Source organism: Hemiscyllium ocellatum, unplaced genomic scaffold (assembly GCF_020745735.1).
Source record: "Hemiscyllium ocellatum isolate sHemOce1 unplaced genomic scaffold, sHemOce1.pat.X.cur. scaffold_2275_pat_ctg1, whole genome shotgun sequence".
NCBI lineage: Eukaryota > Metazoa > Chordata > Chondrichthyes > Orectolobiformes > Hemiscylliidae > Hemiscyllium > Hemiscyllium ocellatum.
In genome coordinates, this window is record NW_026868033.1 from 48 (window position 1) to 15,657 (window position 15,610).

General features: G+C 46.0%; 1 long non-coding RNA gene across 1 annotated transcript; it reads left to right on the plus strand.

The window, feature by feature from the left end:
• The first annotated feature begins 5,995 nt into the window (after positions 1-5,995).
• LOC132811667 (uncharacterized) lies at positions 5,996-14,809 on the plus strand. Its single transcript, XR_009643349.1, has 3 exons — positions 5,996-6,106; positions 10,278-10,393; positions 13,112-14,809. It is a non-coding gene; the product is annotated as an uncharacterized LOC132811667 (long non-coding RNA).
• Positions 14,810-15,610: the final 801 nt, after the last annotated feature.

Below are 15,610 nucleotides of genomic sequence, written 5' to 3' on the forward strand. Positions count from 1 at the left end.
TGTGAATATATGAGGTAGGGTCAGTTGGTTTACAGAAGACACCAAAAATTGGAGGTGTAGTGGACAGTGAAGAAGGTTAGTTAGAATACAACAGGATCTTGATCAGATGGGCCATTGGAGCAAGGAATGGCAGACGGAGTTCAATTTAGATTAATGTGAGCTGTTGTATTTTGGAAAGGAAATTTGGGCAGGACTTATACACTTAATGGTAACATTCTGGGGAGCGTTGCTGAACAAAGGGACCTTGGAGTGCAGGTTCATGGTCCCTGACAGTAGAGTCACAGGGAGGCGGGGTGGGGGAGTGATGCAGCATTTGGTACGCTCCCTTTATTGGTCAATGCACTGAATGCAGCTGTTGTGATGTCCATATTGTGGCTGGACAGGGCACTGATGAAGGCCCTTCTGGAATTCTGTTTTCCGTTCCAATCTCCTGTTCTTGGAATAATATTGAGAAACTTGAAAGGGTTAAGAAAACGTTTGCAAGGACTTTGCCAGGGTTGGACGGTTTGAGCTATTGGGAAAGGCTGAATAGGCTGGGACTATTTTCCTGGAGAGTTGGAGGCTGAGAGGTGATCTTATAAAATCATGAAGGGACCGGATAAGGTGAGCAGTCAGGGACTTCTTCCCAAGTTCGGTGGGCCCAGAACTAGAGGGTGAAAAATGTGAAAAATGAGGTCTGCAGATGCTGGAGATCACAGCTGAAAATGCGTTGCTGGTTAAAGCACAGCAGGTCAGGCAGCATCTCAGGAACAGGAAATTCGACGTTTTGAGCATAAGCCCTTCTTCAGGAATGGGAGAGAGTTTGCCAAGCAGGCAAAGATAAAAGGTATGGAGGAGGGACTTGGGGGAGGGGCGATGGAGGTGGGATAGGTGGAAGGAGGTAGGCAGGTGTTGAGGAAGGAGATGTGGCTGTGGTAACGAGTCTGTTTGAGAACGTGGCTGATGAGTTTCTGTGCAGAGGAGATGACCTGGGGGGGGGTGTGTGCAGTGAGAAAGACAGACTCACTGAAATCCTTGTAGAGGGAGGAAGAGAGCTTCTTCAAGGAAGGCATCCCTGCAAGAGGATTCGCAGTAGGTTAAACTCGAAGATTTTCACGAGGGGTGTGGAAAAGGTGAGCAGCTGGGGTCCTATTTTCTCAGGTTAGGTGGGTCCAAAACTAGAGCACATAGGTTTAAGTTGAGAGGGCAAAGCTTTAAAAGGGATCTAACTGGCAACGTTTTCAAGCTGAGTGTGGTGTGTGTATGGGAGGAGCTACCAGATGAAATAGTGGAGGCTGATAAAATCACAACATTTAATAGGCTTCCAATTGGGTACACAAATAGGAAGGGTTTTGATGGATGCAGGCCAATAGATGGTAAATGGGAATCCATTAGTTTAGGATTCCTTGTTGGCATGGACGAATTGGAACGAAGGTCTGTTTCTTTGATGTTCTTAAATTAAGATGCATTCCTGTCTTTTGTGGAGAGCTCGCTGAAGCACAAATAATTAACCTTGGAGCTGAGAAGGTGAAGCAGTGATTTCGATCTGGTGCAGATTTGATTCCAAAGTTTTGAATTTGCAGAGAGAGAGGAATTGTTAACACTGTCACAATTTTTAGTAACTACTTTCAAGTAATTGGCAAATAATACAAGGTGAAAATGTGAACACTATTTTACTCAGTAAGTTCTAAGCATCTGGAACAGTCTGAACAACACAGATTCAGCAGGCATTCTCGAAAAGACTTGGAATTTTACTTTTTAAGGAAAGATTTGGGGGATATGGGCACATGGGAGGGGACTTGGGACAGATTTGCAGCATCTCCAGAGGGGGAAGAGTACAACCCCAATGGGCTGAATAGCCCCCAGCCCTGTGCTCTGTGATACTGCCCCATTCACTGCGAATGATGAAGCTCATCCCAGGGCAGGGAGAGGGATTAGCCCTCCACTCTCATGACAATTGTGCCCGGCTGATTGACGGCAGCTCCAGACCAATGGGAGGAGAGTCTGTGTGGTCCTGCAGCCAATGGGAGTGAATGAGGGGTGTGGCCAGCAATACGACACCTGTCCATGAGCTGTGCAGGTGCAGTGTCACTGGGTGGGAGAGGGAGAGAGACAGCAGAGTCTGGGACAGAGGCTGTAGGACATGAATTACAGACTCCCGGTAAATTAAAACCAAAAGAACTGTGAAAGATGTAAATTAAAAACAACAACCAGGAGGTTCTGGAAAAGATCTGGCAGCATCTGTGAAGAGAAATCAGAGTTAAAGTTTAAGATCCGATGATCCTTCCACAGAACTGATGTTACTGAGAAAAAAAGTCAGTTTATTTGCAGAAGATAGTGTGGGGGGAGGATATAAGGAGTAAAGGATAGGTGTGGATAGAGTGAGAAGGACAGTTGGATAAAGGATAATGATCTGGCTGGGGGAGGGTGACTAGCTGTTCGTGGAGATTGTTAGTGGCTAACCATAGGTAGTGTGTAATGGCAGGCTGTTGGAACAAGGCCTGGTGTGTGGGGTAGGGGGCTACGACATGAGGTTGTTAACCACTAACTGTCTCCATTGTAAGCTGTTGCCCACTTATATCACTCCACGATTGGAGCTGCTGAGGACACAAACCTTTGGAATATCCTCCCGAACCCCCTCTCTCTGCCTTAAAGATGTATCTAAAAATCATTCTCTTTAATCAACGTTTCCATCATCCGTGAAGCATTTTAGGAGATTTGTCAATGTGAAAGGCTCCATACAATGCAGGTAGTTGTTGTTAATGTCTGACATCAGGAGAAACAGGGATGAGCCCTCTCTCTCTTGTACCTGATGAACAGCAGCAAAAGCAGAAAGCACTGAGCATGCTCCAGCCCACAATGGGCCTCGGATTATTGATGTTAATGGGGGAACGGGGGCTAGAGGTGCTAGTTGTTGCTTCAACCAATCGGAGTGAATGAGGGGCGGGACAATACTCAACCACGTGGTAAACTTCACGGACAGCACAGTGTTGTTGTGACCAAGGCATTGGGAATGTGTGAAGGTGCAGGGCAGGGGGAAGGAAAGACGTATTGACCAGGAAGGGAAGGAAATTTTCACGGTATGGAATGAGAGGTTTTACAGAACTTAGTGTACATTGTACAACACAAATTTGAAAATCCAAATTCTGTACCATTTTCTCTCCCTATTATGCATTTTACACTCTCTGAAATATCAACTGTGTGTTTCTCTCTCCACAGATCCCAGTGATCGGTGCCAAAGCCCCATTGCCTGGGGAGAAGGTGATGTTTGACTTCCTGTACAGCTGCAGTTCGTGTGGTGAAGGTGCTCCACAATGTGGTTGGGTAAGTGCTGTTATAGATTATTCACTCAGCAACAGTGAAGAGTTGACAATGTATGTGCAAATCAACAACAGTTTGTTTGTTTTTATCATGTTTACAATTCCACAGAAATACTATTGAGAGCTTCCGACATAAAGCCACAGATGGGGATATTAGGTCAGGTGATCAAAAGAATTGCCAAATACACAGGTTTTCAGGAATACCTTAAAGGAGGAAAGCAGGTCTGAGAGGGTTAGGGTGGGAATTCCAGACCGTGTTGCCTTGGCAACAGTAGAAACAGCCAGACAGGTGAAGCAATGAATAAACACATCATTGGGAGTCTGAAAGGAAATGTGTTGTCGGGATCTCACAGGTTGTGTGGTGCAGGGAGACAGGGATGTTCACAGACAGGAATTACATCAAGGGTGAGAATTTTAAATTTTTGCTTGTTGATGGATCAACAAGTTTTGGTACAAGTGAGCACTTGGACAGTAGGGTTTTAGATACTCTTGAGATTTCATGTACGTTGAACGTGGGAGGCTGGCCATGAATGTGTTTTATAATGAAGTCTGGAGATAACACAGGGATGGACAAGTATTTCAATAAATGAGCTGAGGCTAGGGTGGAGTTGGGTGACGTCACTAATGTAGACAGTGTTTTTGGAGTTGGGCTGCTCCTCCTCATCACTCCTCCTACCAAATCACAGATATTGTTCCTTGTTCTATCTGTCTGTCTTTTCTGGTTATGTCCTTCTCTCCCATTCTGCTACAAACTAATATTTGACCCCACCGTTGTTGCAAACACCGATTCCATCCCCACTCTCCCTTTCCTTTCTGAATTCCTTGTATTTGGTGTCCCTCAAGGATCTCTCCTTGGTCCCTCCTGTATCTCACCTACATACTGCCAAGAGGTGACATCGTCCAAAAGCACCGTGTTAGGTTTCACATGTACACTGACAATGCCAGCTCTCCCTCCCCATCATCCCTCTCCATTACTCAGTTATCAAACTGCTCATCACACTCCCACTACGCGATTAGCTGCAGTTTGCTCCAATGAAACATTGTAGTGGTTAAACTCATTGCCTTCAGTTGCTATTACAAATTCCTTTCCCTTCCTGCTGAGCCCCTCCCTCTCCCTGGGAACTGTCTGAGGCAGAGCTACACTCTTCACAATATTGCTGTCATATCTGTAACCCCAAGGTGACCTTCTGATCAGGCATCTACACAACCACAAACACCAGGAATTCCAATCTCTAAAATGTTGCTTGTCTCCACCTCACCCCAGCTCCATTGCTACTGAAACCCCTGACCCGTGTCGGTGTTGCCTTAAACTTGACGAATCTAAAACAGAATCCATGATTCCGTGACTGACCCAAAATCTGGTTCCAGGCTCCCTCATGATGGGAAACATCCTCTCAGTATTTACCCTGTCAAACTCCTTAAGAATCCTTCATGTTACAATGAGGTCCCCTCTCATTGTTTCCAAATCCAGTGAGTGGAGTCCCAACTACTTCAGCCTTTTCTTAAAAGATAATCCCTGCAAACGATGGATCATCCCAGTCAGGTTTCTGTGAAATGCCTCTGATGAAATGTATTTCCTTAAATAAAGGGACCAAAACTTCTGTCATTAATCCCAGATGTGGTCTCACTTCAATTCATAAACTTCATCAAGTTCCTCTCAGGTATATACTCCAAACAACTCCCTTTAAACTTGCACTGATGTTGAAATGCTCAGCAGGTCATGCAGCATCTGTGAAGAAAACTCAGTTAAAGTTTCGGGTCTGGTCACCCTTCCTCAGAAACGTTAACTCTAATTTCTTTTCACACCTGCTGCTAGACCGGCTGAGCTTTTCCAGAAACTTCTGTTTCTCTTCCTGGTTTACAGCATCTGCAGTTGTTTCGGTTTTCATATCCTTTGAACTTGCCATCTCTCCTCTAGAATGTGTCATTTCCGCCTTGGGGAAAAAGATTCACATTTGTTTGGTCTCCCCTACTCTGGGAGAAAAATATAAACCATGACTAGTCACCCTATCATTGCTCCTCATAATTTTATAAAGTTCAATAAAGCCACCTAAAGTGTCCAGTGCTGCAGGGAAATAGCCTCAGCCTATTCAGCCTCTCCCTATGGTTCAAATGTTCCAATACTGGCAACACCCTAGTAAAACTTTTCTGAACTCATGCAAGTTTCCCAACATCTTTCCTGTAGCAGGGAGACTGGAATTGAAAGCAGTCTGGGGATTCCAAAGGTGGCCGAGCCAATAAACTGTACAACCGAAACCTGATCTCCCAACTCCTATCCTCACTGCACTGCCCAATAACAGCTAGCATACCGCACACCACCTTCACCAACCTGTCTACCTTCAACCACACTTTCAAGGAACTATCAACCCACACTACACGGTCTGTTTGTCTGTCAACACTTCCCAGGAATTGCTATTAAGAGGTTGAGTCCTATTCTGGTAACATCTTTCTAAAATCAGGGAGACTACAATCGAATGCAGTATTCTAATACTGGCCTCACCAATGCCCTACTCAGCCACAACGTGACCTCCTAACCCCTATACTCAGTGACAGAATCCCCACAGTGTGGAAGCAGGCCTTTCGGCCCATGAGGCCATACCAACCATCGGAACAGCATTCCACCCTAACTCTGTAACCTATCATTACCCAAAGCTAATCCAGCTAACCTGCGTGGCTTTGGATTTGTGGCAGGAAATTGACAGCACCCAGAGGAAGCCCACGCAGACACACAGGGAGAATGTGCAAACACCACACAGACAGTGGAGTCGAACCAGAGTCCATTTATTGACCAGCGCATTCCATTAAAGGTCAGTGTCCCAAATGCCATGTTCAGCACCTGATCTCCCTGAAACCCCACTTTCCAGGAACTATGCAGTTGTTCTGAGCCCTTCAGAGGGAAGTAAGGTGAGGAGGAGAAAACACAAATAGGGTTGAGTAGTAGATCTATAAAATAACTCTCCATCTTCCCCCTCTGTGTTCCCCCCCGTCTCCCCCCACTCTCTTTTACCCCCCCTCCTTTGTCGGCCCCCCCACATCGTCGGTCGTGCATCCCCCCCCCTTTGATCTGTCCCACAATCTGTCACACCCTCTGTCAGTCGCCCCCTTGTTGGTCGCACACCCGTCTCTTTTCCCCCCTCTGTCGGTTGCCCCCCCCGCCCTCAGTCTGTTCCCACTCTTTGTCGGTCGCCCCCTCTGTTCCCCCCCCCCCCCCCAGTCTGTTCCCCTCCTCTCTAATCCTGTTTTCTGGCCCCATCCATTTCTGTGCCTCCCCTCTCTGTCCCCACCCATTTCTGTCCCAACCCTCTCGATCCACCCACCCTCTCTGTCTACCCTCCCCTCCCAGTCCCCTAGTTCTGTACTCCCTTCCTCCACCCGCCACCCCCGGCAGGGAAAATATCTTGTCTAGTTACCCTATCCATGCCCGGCCTGATTTTAAAAGTCTCCTTCAGGTCACCGTTCAGCCTCTGACGGTCCAGGGAAAACAGCCTATCCAACCCTGGCAACATCCTATAATTCTTTTCTGACCCCTTTCAATTTTGAGAACATCCATCTGACAGGAAGGAGACCAGAATTGCATGGAATATTACAAAAGTTGCCGAATCAATGTCCTGTACAGCCGCAATATGACCTCCCAACCCCTATACTAAACACTCTGACCGATAAAGACAAGCAGACCAACTGCCACCTTCACTATCCTATCTACTTGCTATTCTACTGTTAAGGAACTATGAAGTTGCACTCCAAGGACACTTTGTTAAGCAGCACTCCCCTGGAACTTATATTAACTGTATACGTCCTGCTAAAGTTTGCTTTTCCAAAATGCAGCAGTTCGCATTTTTCTAAACTGAACTCCTCAGCCCATCACCCATCTGATCCAGATCCCCTTGTACTCTGATCTTTTTCCCTGTCTACCACACCTCCCATTTTGGTGTCATCCGCAAACTTATTTATAATATCTCTTATGTTCACATCCAAATCATGGATATAAATGACGAAACGTGGATCCAGCACCGATCCTTGTGACACTCCACTGGTCACAGGCCTCCAGCCTGAAAAGTACCCTCTGCCTTCTACCTTCGGGCCAGTTCTGTACTCCGTACGATCTAACCTTGCTGACCAGTCTCCCATGAGGAACGCCTTACTGAAGTCCATGTAGATCGTGTCCATGCTCGACCTCAGCAATCCTCTTTGTTATTTGTTCAAAAAAACTGAGTCAGATTCATGAGACATGATTTCCCATGCACATATCTGTTATTAATATCCAGGATTTAACTCTGTACATCGGGGTCTGCGTTACCCAGTTATAGGTGTTAATATTCTGGATGAAGTTCATGTACACCAGCATTTTGTCAGTGACTGTGTATTGAGTCTTGTTAATGTTACCAACACCGGTTTTTGAAACCTTTTGAAAGGCAGTCCCCGTATCCCTTGCCCACCAGGAAATGGTGGCAGTGTCCTTACCTCTGGACCAGGAGGGTCAGGCTCAGCGTTGAGGAACAGCATCTTTGAAGAGGATGATTAGAAAACCTGCCCAAGCCACCAGGCCATACTGTTTCCCAGCTGTCCCTGCCTCAGCCTCTAAACAGAACCTTCCTGTAGTTTCTCTCCTGTCAGACTCTCCCATTGCTCAGTTTGTCCAGGATTGCCTCCTGCTGCTGCACTGCTCCTGTCGCTCACTGACCTGTCCATCCCCAGTGTCCTCCACATTCATTCATTGTTTACAATCCCATTACCCCAGTTCTCCAGCCCATAGAGACGGCTCAATGATTAGCACTGCTGCCTCACAGCACCAGGTACCCGGTTTTGATTCCAGCCAAACCCAGAGTTTGTGCATTCTCCCCATGTCTGAGCGGGTTTCCTCCGGGTGTTCCAGTTTCCTCCCACAATCCAAAGATGGGCAGGACAGGTGAATTGGCCATTCTAAATTGTCCATAGTATTAGTTACATTAGTCAGGGGTAAATATAGGGTAGGGGAATGGGTCTGTGCAAGTTACTGTTTGGAGGGTCGGTATGGACTTGTTTGGCCGAAGGGCCTGTTTCCATACTGTAGGGATTCTGATATATTGGGCAGCAGCTGCTGTCAGTCTCCCGGACTCCTGTATGATTGGGAGCACGTGCTGTAGGAGGGGAGACCAGTGTATGGGCACAGTGCTGGCCTATTGTGGGAGTATGCACAGTGCCTGGGAAGGAGGCTGTGGTTGTGAGGGATTAATCTGTTATTGGCATCTTCCTCCCTCTGGGAGCAGGACCCAGGGGAATGGCCTATTTCCTGGTACCCTGACATGTGATCAGACTATCAGTGGGGCAGCATTTTGCAGAGAGTTATCAGAACTCTTTTGTGAAGATTCAGGGTTTTTATGGAAAATGTCAAGGATGGGCCTGCAATTCGAGTTCTAATTTGGTTCATTTTAGTAAGACAGGTTTTGGCCAGAGTGTGCAGGAAGCAGTGCATGCAGGATGGTTGTCATCAGAGGATTCACCAACAACGCCCCGCGCCCATCCCCCCCCCCCCCCCCCCCCCCCCCCCCCCCCCCCCCCCCCCCCCCCCCCCCCCCCCCCCCCCCCCCCCCCCCCCCCCCCCCCCCCCCCCCCCCCCCCCCCCCCCCCCCGCCCTGCTGGACTCGGAGTCAGACTCATTAATTTGGTTCTTAGTCCGCAGACAAGAGCGAGGAAACTGAATTCAAAGTGAGGAGAGAGAGTGTGAGAACTGGGTGTGGAGGGAAGGAGTGAGGGGATTGGTTTGGATTTCAGTTCACAGAAGAAAGAGATTGCTAGACTGAGAGTTAAAACTTTGGGAAACATGAAACTACAATTTAATACTATAATTGTCTTATAAAGATCCATCCTGTATTAATGCGGTGAGTTGTTTTCTCAGTTGTAGGATACTGAAAGGGTGGATTTGTGGATGAGAAATTCAAATTGAACTTCATTTTCAGGTCTGATAGTTACTTGATCCGTGCCAATCTGAATATTCATTGGCCTTTTCCTGTGGAAGGAAAGGTGTGTATTCTGTCCGTGGGCGAATATTTCAAATCTCAGTGTGACTGGAAAAAATACTGAGGTACAGCCAAGTCCATGTTAGGGTGGTGACTGTGGAGAGAGAGTTTGTTTGTTTTTGAAAGTCTGAAATATCATGGCATGTTTCCCAGGAACAATTAAGCCACAGCTTTGCTTTGTAGAAGGACAAGTCTTTAATTAACCATACAACCAGAAAGACACAAGGATACCTGCACCATGGGAAACACTATGAAAACGGGATTGTTGTAAAGGAGTTCATTCTCGATCATGGACTGTAATCCATTGGCGTTGTCACGTCGGTTCCAGTGCCGTGGGGAAATACTGGAAATATGATGAATGCAGTGTAGGTTTCAGTTATTAAACTGTAAAAAGTGCAGAACAATTTAAAAGGATGTTGTCAGGGCTCAGGGGTCTGAGTTATAGGGAGAGGTTGGACAAGTGAGGATTTTTTTTTTGTTTAGAGCAGAGGAAACTGAGTGGGTACTGTTCTAGAAGTGTATAAGACCATGAGAGGCATGGATAAGGGAATCCAGGACTGGAGAGCATCAGTTGAAGGTTAGAGGGGAAAGAATAAAAGGGAAGCTGAGGGGCAACTGTTTTACACAGGGGGGGGTATGTATATGGAATGAGCTGCCAGTGGAAGTGGTTGAGGTGGGTACACTCTCACAACAGGTAAAAGACATTTGGACAAATACATGGATAGGAAAGGGTCAGAAGCAGATGGGCCAAGTGCAGGGAAATGGGGTTAGTGTGGATGGACATTCTGGTCGGCATGGGCCAGTTTGGGCCAAAGGGCCTGTCTCTGCTGCAGGATGCTATGACTCAAAGTGCATCTGCTATTTCTCCCACTAACTCTGTGGATATCCTGGGATGTATTCCATCAGGGCAATGAAATTTGTGTACGTTTATCTCCACTAGCTTGCCCAGCTCTAACTCTTTCATGATAATGGTTGTTTCTAGGTCCACACCTTCCTCAGTCTCCTTATCAATTATTGGCATGTTCTTCGTATCCTCCACTGTGAAGACTGACTGCTGTGTACTCCTATTCCTGAACCCTACTGGATAGCAATAACTAGGTACAGAACTCTGCGATGTCTTCTTTGAGTCTTTATTGATGATACATGGCAGTTACCTGGATAGTGTACATACAGAACACTTTCAGGCAGCATCAGGTAACTCCCCATCTATCTGATGTAAAGCTCCCTTTCTTATACCTTTGTGGTTTGGGACTTTGAATAGATTCTGTCTCTCAGTATTATCTCCATGGCAATGGCAGGTAGAAAGTCTAGTTTAGTTTAGCACTTTATGGTTAAAACCTACACCACTCACCCCCCCCCCCCCCCCCCCCCCCCCCCCCCACCGTGGCTCCCTCAAGTATCTGACAGGCAGTTCAGTTTCAGTGGAGCTGTCTATCAGGATTCTGATATGGAGGAGCCGGTGTTGGGGTGGGGTAGACAAACTTATAAATCACACAACACCAGGGTATAGTCCAACAGGTTTATTTGGAAGTACAAGCTTTTGGAGTGTGCTGTGATTTGTAACTTGATCAGGATTATCTCTATGGTAACAGTGAAGTGCTTCAACAATTACAGAGGCCATATGTTCCCCACACAATAGGTTCCCCTCTAGCAGTGTAAACTACTATTCTGGCCCTGGGGATAACTACTCATCACTTTTCTCCCCCAATCCCATCTGGCTTTCTGTTGATTTTTAAAGTTTTTTTCTAATATCCGAGTTTCTCCTTGGTCTTTGCCAATTTGTATGCCTTCTATTTCAATTTGATAGACTCCCTTATTTCCTGAGCCACCCAGGGCAGATTACTCCTTTTTCCTACAGTCCTTCCTTTTCCCTGATATATACTTTTGCTGAGCACTTTGAAAAATTGCTTTGGTATTCCCCCACTATCCGTCAACTTTCCCACGGTAAAATCTTTGCTTCCAGTCTACATTAGCCAACTCCTGCCTCATCCTATTGTAGTCTCCTTTGTTTAAGCCCTGAATCTTAAGATTGGATCTAATCTTCCAGCTTTCCAGATGTGTTCTAAGTTCAACCAGATTTATCAGAAGTCTTTTATCAGATTACGAGGTGAGGCAATGTTTCCTTGGTGTTGTGCAGTTCATTGTCAAAGACCTTCGCTTTGTAATAAAGTACAGGATAGATATTCACAAGAGTATTCTGCACGCTGTGAATGTACGATTAAATCTAAAACCATAAATCACTGTCTCCCCTCAGTTTAAAATTGCAAAATCATTATCTCCCACATGCTTCCTCACTATCTAAGTTTGGAACGCTAATCCACCTGACTATCCTGCTTTTTCCGAAAATCTCCTTTTGGTGAAGGTGGTGAGTTTTGGATTCAGCTTTCCAGTTATTACCATAAGAAGATGGGCACTGGGCACAGGAGAGGCAATGCAGCCCTTCGAACCAGCCCCACCATTTAATACGGTGATGATTGAGCTCACCTCGGTCTCAGCTGGGTTTTCCCACCTGCTCTCTCTCACCCTTCATCTCATTGCAAATTCAACATCTGTATCTCTTCAGTAAATCTGCTCATTGTCCTGGCATCCACCACATTTTGAGTAGGGAATGCCACAGATTTGCAACACATTGAGATAGGTACATTCTTCTTCATGAGAGTAGAATAGAGTACCTATAGTGCAGAAACAGGGTATTTATCCATCGAGTCCACACCAGCCTATGATGAGCATCCTATTCAGACCCACCCTGTCCCTGTAACCCTGCATTTCCCATGCTTGATGACCTAACCAGCACATACATGGACACTGTGGGCAATTTAGCATAGGCCATCCACCTAGCCTGAGCATCTTTGGACTGTGGGAGGAAGCTCGAGCACCCCAGGAAACCCATGCAGACATGGTGAGAACGTGTAAACTCCACACAGTCGTCTAAGGCTGAAATCAAACATGGGTCCCCAACGCTGTGAGGCAGCAGTGCTAACCACTCAGCTACCTCTGCTTAAAGTCTGCTACCCCTTATTAACCTCCCCACCCTGCAATTGGCGGAATCTATGTTCCTTCAGAAATCGGGTTGTGGAAGCAGGTGTCTCAGTGAAATCCAGTAACAGCCCGTGTATGATTGGAGATCCTACACACAACACCCTCCAGCCCACACTTTTCATTCACTATGTAGAAACATGTCTCCAGTGGCTTCATGGGGACGACAACTCCCATAATCCCTGAGGCAGGGACCATCCGTGTGAGGGGAAGCCCAGAACTGCACATGTACAGAATATGGGCGGATTTTGGAGCATGTGCTTTGGGGTAATTAGCGGAAGGTTCCTCCTCCAGCCAATCAATCAGCTTGTAGTATTGACGGGTTGGGGGTTCAAAGTGTCACCACACCCACATGGGACCAAGTTTCATCCCCAACTTGTCGTAATGCTGTGAATCGACCAATGGGAAGCAAAGAAGGATCTGAGTCATTCTCCCAGATGAAGGTTCCTCTTCTGTCCAGGATCTGCTACCAGTATTTCTGTTTTCTTTTGATTTATTCTGCTGTAACATTATTGACTTGCAGTAACTGACGTGAAATGGAGTAAACCCAGAAAGGGTGCAGAGTCTAACCAGAACAGGAAGTGGTGGCATGGATCTGTTTATCAGTAACTCCATGAGAATGGGGAGGGTGTACATTAGGGACAGCAGAGGCAGAATGGTGGGAGAGAGTAAGTGGGCTGAAGGGTTACAGCTTTTGGGGAAGAAAGGGGAAAAAGATTTTATAGAGAAACTAGAATTGTCTGTTCTGAATTTCTAACCTGTACATATTCCTTTATACAGGGTGCTAGACGGTGAAGATTTGCAGACTGAAATCTCAAACTCGTATGCAGATTGTGATTAAGTTAACCAGCATTTGAAGAACCAAACATGGAGAATAACTTGCCCAAAATTCTGCAACCCTGTCCCTGACAGCATTGTCGGTCTCTCTGCGCCAAATGGACTGTGAATGGTTCAAGACAGCAGCTCACTACCATCTTCTCAAGGGTAACTAGAGATGGGGAATAAATGCTGGCTGAGCCAGTGATGCCCATATCCTGGAAATGGTTTCTATCTCTAATTGCTGAGTTTGGGGAGAATGTGCAAACTCCACACAGGCTGTTGACCAAGGCTGGACTCCAACCTTGTACCTGGTGCTGTGAAGCAGCAGTGCTATAGAGCAATTTAAATCAAAACAGATGACCCCTGCTCATTGCTGTTTGTGGAGAATCATTGCCCAGAGAGACATCCTGAGATTCAGAAAGAGACAATATGAATTCAATCAACTCCTGCCGAGTTAATGTGATTAACAACAACATCAATACTCCAACAGTGTTATGAGACTTCGTACCTACTATATCATTTACGATTTTTAACCCATGGGAAGTTTGTTACCATCTTCAATGACAGCCATAATACTCTGACCACTTTGACAGAGCCACTGCTAGGCAGTTCTAATAGTTATCAATAGATTGAATCTAAACAGAATGCCCCACAACAGGAAGTGCTCTGACACTCAATGCCCGTAATTCAAGGTCATTTTTCTAAAACCACTCGCGTCTGGCAATACCATTGAATGTATTTTATACAGGAGTCTTTCAGTCTCAATTGTCAGTTCCAGTCCATGAAGCAGCCAGTAACATGCCAGTGAATTGAATTCTAACAGCAGCATTGCCCTGGCAGGAGAGATTGAGGAGCTTGAAGCTGTCTTCTCTGGAGTATCTAAACATGAAACACTTCAAATGAACAAAAATCTTCAAGCGCTCGATAGGACAGATACAGGAAGGATGTGCTCCTAGGCTGATGTGCCTGGAATAAAATAAGCACCAACTATGGTATCTTTACCCAGCATCACCTTAAGCTGCATCAATGTTGAAGATTTATTTGCTGCCTAATTCAACTCTCTCGATCACTCCCATTTTTCACTGCTGTAATGTTGATGACTGTGCAAATGTATAAGATTTAATTTAATCCATCCCAAAGCCTCTCTGTACCTGTGTCTCACTTGTGTTCACTGAGATGCTCATTCAATCTGACCTCTTTACAAACCCTGCCCTGATATTTCCTTCGAGGGCTCAGAATTAATTATTCACAGAATTGTTACTGTACAAAAGGAGGCTGATTGGCTCATCAGCTCTCCAAAGGATCACCTCACTGAATGCCATTCTTCTCCCTTTACCCCATAAACCTTCCAATAACACCAGCGAGTTCACAACTAACCACAGCGATCGGATTTGTTTTGTTTGTTCATGGGATCACGGCATCACTTGCTGGGGCAGCATTTGTCATCCATTCTGACTGCCCAGGAAATGGTTCAGAGTCAACCCCATTATTCAGGGTCTGGATTGACATGTCGGCTGGACCAGATCAGAACTAACACAGTCTCCCAGGCACAATGACATGAGGAGTTGATTTCTGGTCTATTATCCTATTTCAGAAATAATAATGAATAATGTTTGCAGTTGAATTAAAAGTGAAAGACCAAAATGGGTTTTATTCTGATTGAGCCCGTCCTCCTGTTTTCTCAGTTATTATTGACAATCTCATTCCCCCCGCACCAGAACCTGTTCCAGAGGGTGTTACAGAAATAGCAGAATGGTCAGCTGCAGCTGGTCACCTGACCGGTCACTGGACCCAACGGTTCACTCTCCACAGATGCTGCTAGACCTCCTGAAAATTTCCAGCAATGTCTGGTTTTGTTTCCGATTTCCCAGCATTTGCAGATGGTTACCTTTTCAATATTCATCTTGTGTGTTGCAGGAGTTTATTGATGATTTTGGAGAGTTTTGAAAATTGCAAGTTAGGCCACAAATTAGCCATGATCTATTGAATGACAGAGCAAGGCTGAGGGGCTGAATGGCCTCCTGTTCCAATGAAAGTTGTCCATCTGCAGCTTGTGGCAACATTTCCCCTCACTGCTCACTTCACCTCCATGTCTAACACACTGTTACTGACTGAACAAACCTCCTGTGTTTGAACTAAACCATCTAATGTTCTGTAGCTCCCTCTCCTGCCACCCGGGTTTAACTCTCACCATGGAATGCTGTCTCGTATTACTGCGGGAATGCCTACAAGGATTAATCCTGGAGTCTGTATCCCCTGGGATCCACAAACCCCATTTATTTCCTTCTTCCTATTTCATCCTGGCTACTGAACTCTCGGTTTCAATCCAATCTCCTGTCATGCTCTTCAACATGCCCATGTGGGTGGACTACAGGCAGCTGGGATTTAATGAAGGGAAGTGGGGATTAGGCGGAAGCACGAGGAGAGGCGACAGCAAAGATATTTCTCATTGTAACGGCA